A 13,451-nucleotide genomic window follows, 5' to 3' on the forward strand; every position below is an offset into this window, starting at 1 on the left:
GCCTCCAGTTATTTTCAGCACTTAGGCTGTGACACTCTGCTCCTCTGAATAAAACCATGAATTAAAAGGTATACACATTCCTTATCACACAGAAAGCCCTTTTAGAACCTAATAAATTAATTACATCTCCAAAGAAAGTCTTTCACTTGCTTCCCTCCCTTAGCATTGCCAACTACATCTGGCCAGCCAGCCAGATACTGAGAGGGCATTATTGCAGATTACAATCAGAAATGTTGAAGCAGTTATTGGTGTCACACTGGAATAGCATATTAACATCGCCACAAACAGTCTTTCCCTTGTAAGAATAGTGCTTTGATGTTCCAACCCCTAGCAAGAATAGTTGGAAACACAAAAAAAAAAAAAAAAAAAAAAAGAAAAAAGGGAGGGTGAAAACAGCAATGATTGTGAAGACAGATTTCCCAGCTGAAATTAATAATTCTGAGCAGCACTAAAATTAATTACTCTGTAGTTGTAAGAAGGCAGCGGATTTATGGTAAATGACAGAGTGTTTGCAAATTTTCCTGACTACTCGATTAGAAAATGCACCAAGTACAGGCGTCAGCCGAGCATGCATTATTTAAGTGGTTGGTGTCTGGCGACAATCTGGAAGCTGCAATTGTTGTGGTTGCCCGTAGGAAAATTCGCACTTTCTGGGAGAAATTCTTTCACCTTTGTGTGCCCACAGCATGGATCTCTCCTCATGGCAGCTGTAGGATACACTGGAACTTCATGACCTGGAAAATGTGGGACAACTGACACAAGGTGACCCACTGAATGCTGGGGTAGGCCCAATTAATTTAAAATTTTGCTTGGCCTTGTCTCTTCCAATTTTCTAAATCCTCTGGAAAAATGATTAATGCGTACACTGCCAATGTGAAAATATTTTTGACCCTATTAAAGTCGACCAAGGGTAAACCAAGTGTAGGCTGGCATTGTATCAAACTAGCTTTATTAAATTTGATTGGAGGTTTGTATGAGGAAGGGACAGACAAGGACATTATTTTGCACAGCAACTCCCTTTTAAATGAAAATACTGGGAGGAATACAAAGTACTGGTGTGCACTGATACAGAGCTGTATTTAACCTAGCAAAATCTTACCAAAAAAGTGATTATTTCTGAGAAAGCTCAGTAGTTCCTCCCTGTGAATGTATGCTGTCAGTGAAGTTGATTCATTATCCAATGAGCGTTGTTTCCCTTGAAGTAGAAAGGGAATGATTCAAACCTTGCCTTACTTCTTGCCTTTTTGGATTTTTATGCCCCAATCTATACTTGTCTTTCTGGCTCCAGCAGCTGGAGACACATCCAGAGGAGGATTTCAGGAGTGGTACTAGGGCAGGTGTAGGCACCTCAGTCACAGAAAGCGCTGTTTTCAACACTTTTCCAAAATTCTACAGCAGTCCACTTTTTTTTTTTTTTTTTTTTTGGGTCAGTGAAGTGCTCCTGAGTTCTGCACAAACTGAAAATCACTAAGTTTCTCAGAATTTATCCTCATGCATTCATGATCCTTAAGCACAAGACCCTGTTCTCAGCTCCCAGGAACACTGAAGGCTGAAAAGGGCATATTACAGAATCACAGAATCATTCAGGTTGGAAAAGACCCTTGGGATCACCGAGTCCAACCATCAGTCCTACTCTGCAAACTTCTCCCTTACACCATATCCCCCAACATCTCATCTAAATGACCAAGACTCCATATTGTCCAGATCTGATATCTCATAGTGATTATTTTAACTAAAAAATAAAATAAAATAAAAAAAAGTCAAAATGTAACACAACTTCCTAATTTTCTGTATAGAAAAGAGTGGTAGCTGCGCTGTTTTTTACCCCCCTAAACCTAACAGAAGATTTCAGGAGCCATCCTGCCTTCCCTGCTGCTCCTTGTCCTGTTTAGGTATCCTGTTGGCTAGCTTGGCTAATTTAAGGTGAGTCTACATGAAGAAGGCAACTGGTCATAAGTTTGCCTGCTCCCAGTCCACTCTTACTTAAAATACTCCAACTCCAGCTTGGAAACTGCAACTCTGTTAATTTAAATTGGTGTTAATTTGAATTGGTGTTTTCACAGAGGGTGTGCTACCTCTGATGCAGGATCTCCAAACTGACTCTTGCCTGCACAGCTGCTGGACTGAGATGTGTGCAGGAGACACTGGACACCGTGAGATGCTGGCTATGGGGAGTAGATTTTTAAGGCTAAGATGCTTATTAAACAATCCATCAGAGTGTTTTTCTGCTTTGTATCAAATGACAGTAAATCACAAACAAAACACTTGAAATGGAGTGGTCCAACTCGTGTAGCGGAGAACATTCAAAGCTTTTAGCATTTTTGAGTGGTATAAGACTCATAATTACAAAATGTTCTGTACTGACAATGTGAAATAATCCTTCAACCACTCAAGACAGAGCAAAAGCAGAAACTACTCAGCCTAGACAGCCTTACTTACAGCCATAACTGCAGCGAAAAAATAACCAGACTTTGTCTTTGAGGAGATGAACATAATGATGCACATGAATGACAGCATTATTTTGGTAAGATGTGAGCTCGCTGGAGACCACCAACAAGCTGTCAGCAGATAAGCATTAAATGATTTTGATGAAATGACTGAAATCCTGCTTGAATTAAGCTTGATAAACTAAAATGAAGAGGCCTCTAAACATCCCTATTGAGCTTCCCCCAAATGCAAATTTAACATCTTCAGAAAACAATCCATCAAATCTAGATGTAGTGTAAATATAAATATATACATATACACATATACATGCATAAAGTTTTTAATTAGAGAGATGTGGACAAATTGTTTTTGTCTACACTACTATTAACCTAGTTATCTAGAGTCAGAGTGAAGTGTTATAGTCCTCCAAACCTGTGATACGTCAGTCAGAGCCAGCTAAAAATTAAGTGTAATATGCAGAGTTTGGATCTGACTATTGAATATGTTTTTTCCCCAAACTCAGAACTCATCTACAAGTCTCAACCATTTATACTTAAACAACTATTAATATAAGAAGATCTCTGAATGTCTACTTACTGCCATAAATTTGAATTGGCTGAAATGAAGGACAGTGTAAACTTGATGTGAAGTACATAGGTTTAAGCATGTGGAAGAGAAACATGATGGTAGCTCATCCCAATCTAATAAATGAGATAGTTACAAGGATTTTTGAAATGGTAAATATATATATTGGAGTGCACCACTGTTATACTTGAATTATTTCATAGTTTGTGAGTGAGTGTACTTGGTAACTTCTCCAGTAAATTAGTCTTTCTAGCACATAGTGGACTGCCTACAGCATTTCTGAGAACAGCGGCAGACCCAAGAACCAAAAAAAAATAAATTATTTGCATGATTCTGAGCTACTTTTAATACTGAAACTTCAAAGATGAGTTCAGCAAAGGGTGAGAGGACTCATAAACTGTGCAAGTCTAATTTGCTGAAGACATGCAGACAGTTTCTAGAATGACTAAATAAATTGCAATTCATTTTTTCCACTTCTATTTTATCTCTGTGCTTTATGTATTTATAAGGCATCTATCATTTTGTACTTAACTATGAAGCATTTTGAGTCAAACTCTCATTAAAATTCTCCCTTAGTAACTAAAAAGAGAAACACAGAGAGACACCTGTAAGCTGGTTCAACCAAATATTTTACTCATTTGTAATATGAACCTCTGATTATAGGGCAACATCTGCAGCTGATGTTTTGCAAATGCTGTCTTGGAGATACATCAGAAATGTCTTGTGTTAGGTCCTGGGTTTGGACTGCTTTGAGGACTCCCACTCCTGTAGCCTTTGCCACCACCTTGCTATTTTACTTCTCTTTTCTGCCTTTTCTGGAGAAGTCAGCCCTTTCGGTGGCAATTATCCATACAAACAAAACTGTGCTCTCCTGCCAGGCTGTTTGGGTATTGTTGCTGTTGTTGAACTGCATGTTCGATGGTTACCTGTCCTCTTGGAGACTGGAGGATAAATAAACTGGGAGGAAAGTGGAGGCCCCTAATATCTCGCAAAGGGATTATGAACAATATCCATGTATTGAGCAGGACACCTATTTTCATTTCAGAGCTAAGCAGTGGTGAACATCAGAGAGGAAGGTTTCATGTTTGACTGACAAAACATCATAGGAACTGAAAACATAATAAGCAAACAGTTTTCTGGCATAAATGGGAAATGAAGGATCAGGTCTGAGAGTAGTCACAATACTGAAACTAACTGTTTGTCTTCCAGACAGGCTCAATTCCAGCCCTACTGATAATTACAGCCACCGCATCATTGTCCTTAGGGACAAAGTGGGAGGTATGGTCTGTCTTTCGTGTTCAGCTCGTGGTAGGACTGCTCAGCATTTATGTGGGATTCAAGGGGTCACAAAATAAGTACGTGTTGCCCTTAGCTTAGATGGCATCATGCTGAGTTACTTCAACAAACAGGAGAGGTAGTCAGGCACGAACAAAGTAAATGCTTCCAAAATATGCAGCATCATGAGATCTTTTGCTCTAGATTGGTCCACAAACTCACTGGACCTGGTACTCAAGTTGTTTACATTTCAGGTGGTCTTAAATCTCCAGAGTAGGTGTTTTTTATTTTTAGTCTCTTCACAGTTCTCCATTTTCTGCACCGGACAGCTCTGACTCATAACAGCATAAAACTTTTCTTGCTTAATCCAAAATCTAGGAGATTCCTGTTTTCCTCAGGATGAGAGAAACATGACCCTCTCACTCATCAAGATAAGTGTTATCTTTAGTTCCAGCCTTGTGATGACTGTGTGTATCAAAATACTGCTATCAGACCAATTCTTTTATCAGTAATGGTTCTGTCTCTTCCTGAACTGACCACAACCTCTGGGAGAATTTGGGCTGGTTCCACTTTGTGGTGTGCTAACCACAAGCACTAGACCGGCAATTTTTTGAAGACTATGGACAGTAAGGGGAGGAGAGTGGCTGAATATCAGTTTGCAGAGAAAACAGCACAATTTTCTTGGAAAAATGTAGTAACAGCTGATTTGAGCACCTGGCTGAATGCAGAGGGTCAATTTGCTGGATGAGATATTAGAGATGGATCTGCTCGTGGATAGCTGACCACATCCATTGCCTAAGTGGGAAGGCATTCACTGCTCATGCCGACAGCTGCTGTGGGGCGAGGTGAGACCTACAGAAGAGATGATAAGGAGTAGATTGATAGTGCCTCTACATTGAAAGGCCTGCCAAAGGCTAGTGCAGTCTTGAGTTCAGTCCAGCTTAGTTCCTTTTCTCTTTTATTAATTTTTCGATGAGGAGCAGACGTGGAGTTTTCCAGGACAATTGTGTCTATAGGATAGATGAGTGGAATAACTTCAGATAATTTTCTCTTTTATGACTGAAGTTACATATATGTTCTCTATTAACTACTGCAGCAATATTGTAGATAGAATGGTAGATTTAATGTTTTTTCCTGTTAAATGCTGAAAAGTTTTTCAGCTGAGGATTCTGCAGAGGCAAAGCCCTCACAAACTGGTTCCCAATTAGCGTTGTAATTCCCATATTTCCAAAATTAAGTATAAAGGTTGAAGTAATTAGTAGTTATTTCCTGTATTCGGCACAGAAATTAAGTCTTTCATAACACTACAATTCCCAAGTGACTGAGGATTACCTTTTATGTAATATTTCCTCCCAAGTTTTGCTGTGCTACTGAAGCTGCATGGTTCAGTCAAGACAGGACTCAGATTCTCTGCATCCCAGAGATGCGATTGCAATTACACTGTTTTTATAAGGTTCTCATTTAACGGCTGGTACATGGTGATGTAGCTGAGCTTTGGTTCTTGCTCGATACAAGTTGCGGAGGGAGAGACTATCTGAGATACGAAGTTGTTAAAGACAGGGATCTACTCCACAGCTTAACTCTGATGGCAGCAGTCTGGTTGGAGACCTTTCCCTTTGTATATTTCTCTATGTAGGTGTCATGACCCTTCCAATTTATTATTATGTATATTGTGTGGATGAGCAGGTATTACAATCATTTTTAGAGTATATTTGTCTTAGTGTTTTCAGTTCACAGCGGAATTTTGCCCACTTCAGGATCATCAGCTGACTTCATTTCACTCTCAGCTATTGGTCAAGACTTTTCCCAGTGAACTATTATCTACTCATTTCAATCATTCAAAGATAACTCAAAAGAGCAGTAGAATATAATATCCTAAAACTTTGTATTTATTTTTGAGGTACTGCACCATGCTAGCATACTTCTATCATGTCACATTGTGTTACACAGACTTACAGTGAGAAGAAATTTAACGGGAAGTGACATGGTGTAAGTGATGCACTGACATGTATAATTTAAGGACTATACTCTTGTTGGGAGCAGACACCTGCAATTAATTCAGATATTGGGAATTCAAAATGAAACTGATGATTAAAGCCAGAAGGGACTTAAGATGCATATTAAGCTCATGAACTGGTGAATTTCTCTGTTTATCTAGCAGAACAGCACAGTTACAGTTACTAAATTTCTTCTGAGAGCTCATCTGTGGAGTGCCATTGCTGCTACTTTGACAAGATTTTATCAGTCCACAAAATACACAGAAATTCATATTTCTTCAGTTCCTATCCTATCCATGAAGACAGAGCTTGAATCAAAAGCACTTTAAAAGGGAAATATCTTTGTTTTCTGTTCTTTTAATGTTTTTTATTAAATCAATATCCAAATGGGTGACTAGTTTTATCCAGGAAATTTCATTTTACTTTCTATGGTGCTGTGTTGGTGGGTTTGCTGAATACCAAGCAGAGGTACTGCTTCATGCACATGACCAGAAGTCAAAATTCTGTATGAGTAATTTTTCAAACATTCGAAGTTACGTCTTATAAGTATCTCTCAAGTATCTCTTCACAGACCGTTCTAATGCAACAAAACATGTTGGCCTTGAAGTGTGCCTACACATCTGTTGAATTTTTTGTTATAGTTGTATACCTGCAACCTGAAATTCAGTATTTTGATCATCTCTGATAGTGGGAATATACTGCTTTGTTTAGCTGTGCCCTACTATGAAAGCCCTCAATGAGCCAACAGCTTGAGCCCTGCATACTAATAGTAATGAACATTGTGATCTTAAGATTGAAGAAATGTGTACTTTCTGTCTATTGAAATAAATCTACATGTGAAGGCTATAGATATCTTCGCATCTATTTACTTAAAAAAGCATTTAAGAAAGCTACTGGAACAGCTTTGAAATATAATAATGTGAAAAATATAAAAGAGCAGCAGCAGCAGCAGCAGAATTCATCCTATTATGACACCAGTAGTTTTCACTGTAAGTTTATACTTACTAACTTTATGGCTAGCTTATCACTGATTAAATGCTAACCTGTGTTTATTTACAGCTTGTCTGTTATTTCCCACTGGACTACGGGCAATTGATCAAAAAGACACTGTTGACAGACACCTAAATTAGTAAACCGGAGATTAGGATCTTTGTTTAAAAATAATCATCATGTGAATGTTAATGCTTAGGGCTCTGTAAAAAGTTTTGGCTTTTTACTTTAAGTGTAAACCCTTCTTTTCCTAAGACCATGACAGCTGACAGAAAAAAAGCAAGAAAAGTAAAACTTGGAATGTGCCCTGGAAATAAAAGATAACTCTGGCATCAAGTTTTCACACGTATTAAGAAAGCCCAACAGTCAAATAATAGTGGAGGTACATGAAATGCATAGCAAACTCAGGGGAATATCCCAGGTGGACTGAACGGGTCAAGAACAAAAATCCGTGTAATCATTGTACTCCAAAGTGAAGGCAGCATTGCCAAGATCCGCCCTTCTGAGCTGAGGCAGCCCTCGCTTGCAAAACTGCTGGAAGATGCATTTCCCTGGCATTGGAAATATATATATTTGTATTTCTAACAAAGCTTTTAAGCGCAGGCAGTCTGTCTGATGCCCCCTAAATTGCTGATTATTCATTTTTCCACCTCCTGTCATTTCTGGGACTGTTTGATTAGGCAAGCATTCTTTTTTTTTTTTTTTTTTTTTTCCATTTTTTTTCCTGGCTAGACTACTATCAACCAATAACGGGGGTTTGAATTGTGAGGCTGGCCAACCTAGTACAACATACTTGCTTCATTTTCCCTGAAGAGTTTGGCAGTCCTGAAAGACATGTTCAGTGTAAACGAACAACTGAGAATGTAATTAAGAAGCATGTTAAACTATAAAAAAGGGGTAGTAACCACAGTATGCTTTCATTAATTAAAGCACTTTCTAATATCAGCCAATTACATCAACCTCCTCTGGCCCTTATATTTCTTAGGCTTTGTGTAACTGGTCCCTTTATCTCTAATGGGATCCTTATAATGCTGACCATGTGGCTTTAGAACAACACCAAAATGCTAATCTAATCCCCAGTGTTGCCCAAAGGCATTACATGGGCCCTGACATGGATCCAAGATTGGTGGCACCCTAATTCAAATAAAAGCAAGAATTAGGGCTGATCAGGTGTCTCAGTGACAACAGTACAATGAGCGATTGGGGGAAGGTGGGGGCAGGTTGGGGAGGGGGAGATGGCAGCAGCAAACAATCAGGCACATTTCAAAAGTAATTGGTCTCCAGGGAGGGTGCGGGTTGCTTCCTAGACCACTTCTACAGAGCCCTTTGCACCTTGCCAGCTGGAGGGAAAGTGCAGCCACTTCCAGAGAATAGCGGCGGGGCTAATGGAAGTGCACGTACGTGTGAGAACGGAAAGCAGGCAGCCTGAAACTGACGGAGTCTATTAAAACGGCTCTTTCTTCCAGATTTTCCTCCTTTTTTTTTTTTTTTTTAGATTCAGCCTCGCCTTTACGCTGATTTTCAGATAACTATACTAAGTGTGGAAAGTTAGGATCCCTAAAAGCAGTTTAAAATCACAGGGCTACACTTCCATCCCTGTCTTGCTGCATACATGGCGTGAAATGAAATGACTTCAAAGCCGCAGAAGCTTTTCAATATTTTTTATGCTTTTTTTTTTTTTTTTCTGTACCATTGACTTCTGTGGAACAGTTTTGTTCTGTAGATCTCAAAGCATTCTCCAGCTGCATGACTGCACCATCATCCCTACTCTGTGCAAAGGGGAAAGATGCTGTGAGCTGGTGTTTTGTGCTCAAAGAGACTGAATGCAACCTCCAATAAGGACTTCAATCTTCTTACGGGCTCACCCCACCAGCTTACAGGCATCTTCCTAAAATTAAATTAATAAATAAATAAAAACAAATCTCTGCTGCAGGTCTAAATGGAGCAACCGAACAGACAAAGGAATAAGAAACCAAAAAACCCAGGAAATATTTCAAGTCATTTTAACTGTTAGAAACTCCCCAGGAATTCTCTCTATCTGACTTGCCCTGGCTTCTTGCTCTGCCAAGTCAGGTACCAGCAAGTCTCTAACTTTAGCCTGTAACCACTATTCAGGCATGACTAAGCTTTTCCAATACAACTAAAACACAGCATTTAGTCAATGGAATTTAACACTCTTTTTCAAGATCTGTCTCTGAGTTGCTGTGTCCCAGGCAGCTTGTCCAATCCAATCTGTGCTTTTGGGCATTAGGGCAGAAAATTTCACGTCTTGTTGGGAAGGTGATTGTCAGATTTGCCTTCAGAAATCTGTAAGAGGAGCCCAAATTTTTAGTACTTTCTCTTGTATCTTTTTTATGGCCCTGCAAGTGACAGAAACATATGCAACATGATTAAGCTGTGATTTTTTTTTCATCTGCTGGAAAGGTATAGAAAGATCTGAGAGTGCATTAGAAGACAGGGCTTGCTGATAGACTAGATCAGCTTCTGCAAAACCTTTTCTGAGTGGGTAACAGAAATACATGTACATACGTAATTTTTGTCATTAGCTTTTCTTTTTTCTTTGACGATAACAATCTTTACTTGTTTCACTCCAACTTCACCACATAAGAAAACACAGGTCTGAATTGTGTTAGTTCACCTGGAAAGCCATAGCTTAATGCAGAAAGTTTCTAGAAACAGAGAGACTGTGGGGTTCTCTGTGTTCTTTGCTGTGATCTGTCCTCTACAAAAAAACCATACCTGTCGTTAGACCAACTTGCTTTGTGCCCTGTGAACACCATCTGACTCTTACCAAAATATTTCAGTCCTACAGTCCAATTTACAGAATACTCTTCTTCATGTCCCAAGGTATTCTGATGAAGATTGAAATAAAAAATTGACTGCTATACTTTTCTTATCTCCTTGCTGAAAGAATGTTGGACTATGACTGCCACCAGGCTATACATTTTTTAACCCTGATAATAAGGCAGGTTAAATCCAGACACATTGTCACCATCTTTTGTTGGCAGGAACAATGGAGACAGAGAGACTTTGGATGAAAGGAACAAGTTTGTGGTGAGAGATCATCCTATAGTGACTTCTCGCTCCTATAGAAGTCGATGGGGTGCCCTTTAGTGCAGTGCAGAACCTCGGACTACCACATTGTTGCTTTTTTCCAGCCTTTCTCAGGGGATGGTACCTAAAATGGAGACACACCAGAGAATTAGTCCCCTCACCTCGCAAAGAACAGCTCTCCCTTCTCATGGAGAGATTAAGTGAGGTATTACCATGCACATGATGCAGTTTTTCCTTCGTCCTCTTCTGAACGCATTTTCCAGTTAGTGGAAATATAATCTCTTAATTCTGGAGAGTGTAACAACTCTGATTATATTTTTAACTGCTTTACGGATCACACAGCAGACCTATAATGCGTGTTCTCAGAAAGACAACTAATTTTCATTTTCAATCAGCTTCTCCACAAGATTTTTCATATAACTTCCCTTCACGCCACTAATTTCATTTTAGACCTGCCATCATATCACACATCCCTTTGCCTGCTGTGCTAACATGTTCTCACACGCTTGTCCTTTATTACCGCAAGAGGCAAGACTCATAATGACGCTCACCCTTACACTTTGCAAAAGTTCTGGGGCAGCACCCTGGCTCCACCAGAACAAGAAAAAACCAGAGAGAGAAGGGATTTAAGGATAAATGAAGAGAGCAGGAGAAAGCAATTCAATTAAGAGTAAATAGAAGCTCTAGCCTAAGCATACTTGAGGTGACTTCAGCAGCACTTAGCTGTCGCAGAGAGGAACCTGGCATCGCATTTCTTCAAAATACCCTGTGCAAACCTATAAGCTCTGAGACAGAGGAATTTTTTAGTTCATATTCAAGCAATGTCAATTCAGCGTAGGCAAGATTCTCCTGTTACAGCCCAGCAAGGTTTTAATTTGAGCTGCTCTATACGAACATACGGAGGCAGCTTTCCACATTCCAGATGCAGTGGATGGTGCTTGCCCCAGTTTGGTGGCCATTCTGCCTGTGCAGTGAAAATGGGTGGTAGAGGGGAAGGGTTTTGCAGTCAGGCAACTTCTACCCACAGACATATGCTGCGTTGGTCACCAGCAATAAGAAGACACTGTCCTCCCATCTTTCCAAAAGGGCAAAGTCGAGCCTTTTGTGTTTTATGTGAATTAGGTGTGCTGTGGTGGTCTCCTAAGCCATCTCCTCTCAGCAGGAACACCGGGTCTGGCTTTTAAAGATGCCCCTTGGCTTTCCACTTGTGAGGGTGGAAGCAGTAAAGGGAGCACTCGCAGATCAAAGGTCCATTGTGGAGAGAAAGTGGTTTGCACACCAGCGTGGTGGATCCCCAATCCTGGTGCTCCCCCTCCCATGCTGAGTGCATCATGGCCAGCTCTGCACCCACCAGCTCCTGCTCTGCCACTCTAACAAACTATTATTTTGCAGAGGACATCCACTCTAATTACCCCTGTGCCAGGAGCAGTGACATCTCTGCTGATGGCCAGCTCTTCCGTTACGTACCTCGCCGAAATGCCCGTCTCGTTCCTTTGTGTGCAAGTGGCTCAGAGTAATTGAAAACAGAGCATAATATTGGGTCACTGGGGTAAGGGAAGGATACAGAACATATTAGTGTTCCACATAACAGGGACAGAAAGGTGAAAAGAACTGATCGAGTCTTTTTGCAGGTTCATTGACATTAGCTCAAGTGAAGGCCCTCTTCTGCTCTTTGCCTTGAACGTGAATAGGAAAAATCTCTTGTGTGTCACCACTTTACTCAGCTGAAACAAAATTAATCCAGAAGAGAAGTGGGAACAAGCAGATTTTTTTTTCCTCCAAGTTTTGTTGTTAATTAAAAAAACAATTACCAAGGATTTCTAATTACTTTACAAGTACACTATAGCCTGTACCTGCTCCTCAGCAAATTAGAGAGATAATACTTGAAACGTCTTATTAAACAGAATTACTCTTCCTCCACATCCATTCACACTTCTGCTTAATAGTCTTTTTGAGCAACACCTCCGTGAAACATTTATGTCCATTAAGGTATCTTACCAGTATTAATACTGTTCAATAGTTTCCCTGTTTTGCTGTTGAAAATGCAATAGATTAGCAAGATTGAGCTAAGGGGCAGTGTTGGAAAGACCTTCAAATATGTCTGTTATAACAGATGGTCCAAGAAAAGTGACTTCATAACATGTTGAACACCGTGGTAAGAAGGTGATAATCACTTCAGAAATTCTATGGACAGCCTTGAGAGGCAAACAAGAAACACCATGGATACAGAGAGGGGAGGACGGGCAAAAACTTGACACAGCCTTTGAGAGGAAGTTAATAAAGTTAGAGCAAGTCTGTGTTACGGTGAACAGAAAATCACCCAGGAATTAACCAGGTGAAAAAAGCAGCAAAGGATCGGTGTGATTTGGGGCAGCAAATACATAAGCATCATGATTTTGCCCCTGATGGTGCTGAGTTTTCTGCAGACATACTGCATTTAATTCCAAGCAATCAGTAACAGAAAAGCAGTGACCTTATTAGAGGAATTCAGCAACAAAATACCAAAACAATAGAGAGATTAATGGTGATGGTAGTGATTAACATGTAGTTCATAAAAAAAATAATTAAAAACTGTTCTGAAATATTTAAAAGACGTGAACGGAGAATATGTGCTTCAAAGGGAACTGTAACGTGACCTTAAGAAACCATACTGCTATTTAGACATGGTTTTAAAAAAAAAGGAAAAAAAAAGAAAAAAGCTTCCTGACAAAGATGTTTTAGAGTTTAGAGTGGTTTTCAAAGAGAAGCAGTAGAGTCCCATTGATTTAGGTACTGGACTTTAGCTAAAGGGCAAAGCAATAGCTAGTAAAGCATATAGGCCACCCTGCTCAGGACTTCTAATGATCTTATATTCTTTCCCAAATGTCAATGGTGTAATTCTTTGTTTCATAGCCTGAAATCCTTGGACTTCTCTCAATTATAATGAAAGCAACTGAAGTGAAATAGAAAATAAGTAAGAAAACTTCACAACGGTATTTTGGGGGGTGGGGTGCTACCATTTTTAATGCAGTATAACGTGTGTTATAAAGTCCACTTCCTTTTTTCAGTGTAATTAATTGGTCATTTCCTGACATACAAGGATACTGCAAACATTAATTGATTGAGGTAATACTTTAACTTCTT

Source organism: Strix uralensis, chromosome Z (genome assembly GCF_047716275.1).
Source record: "Strix uralensis isolate ZFMK-TIS-50842 chromosome Z, bStrUra1, whole genome shotgun sequence".
Taxonomy (NCBI): domain Eukaryota; kingdom Metazoa; phylum Chordata; class Aves; order Strigiformes; family Strigidae; genus Strix; species Strix uralensis.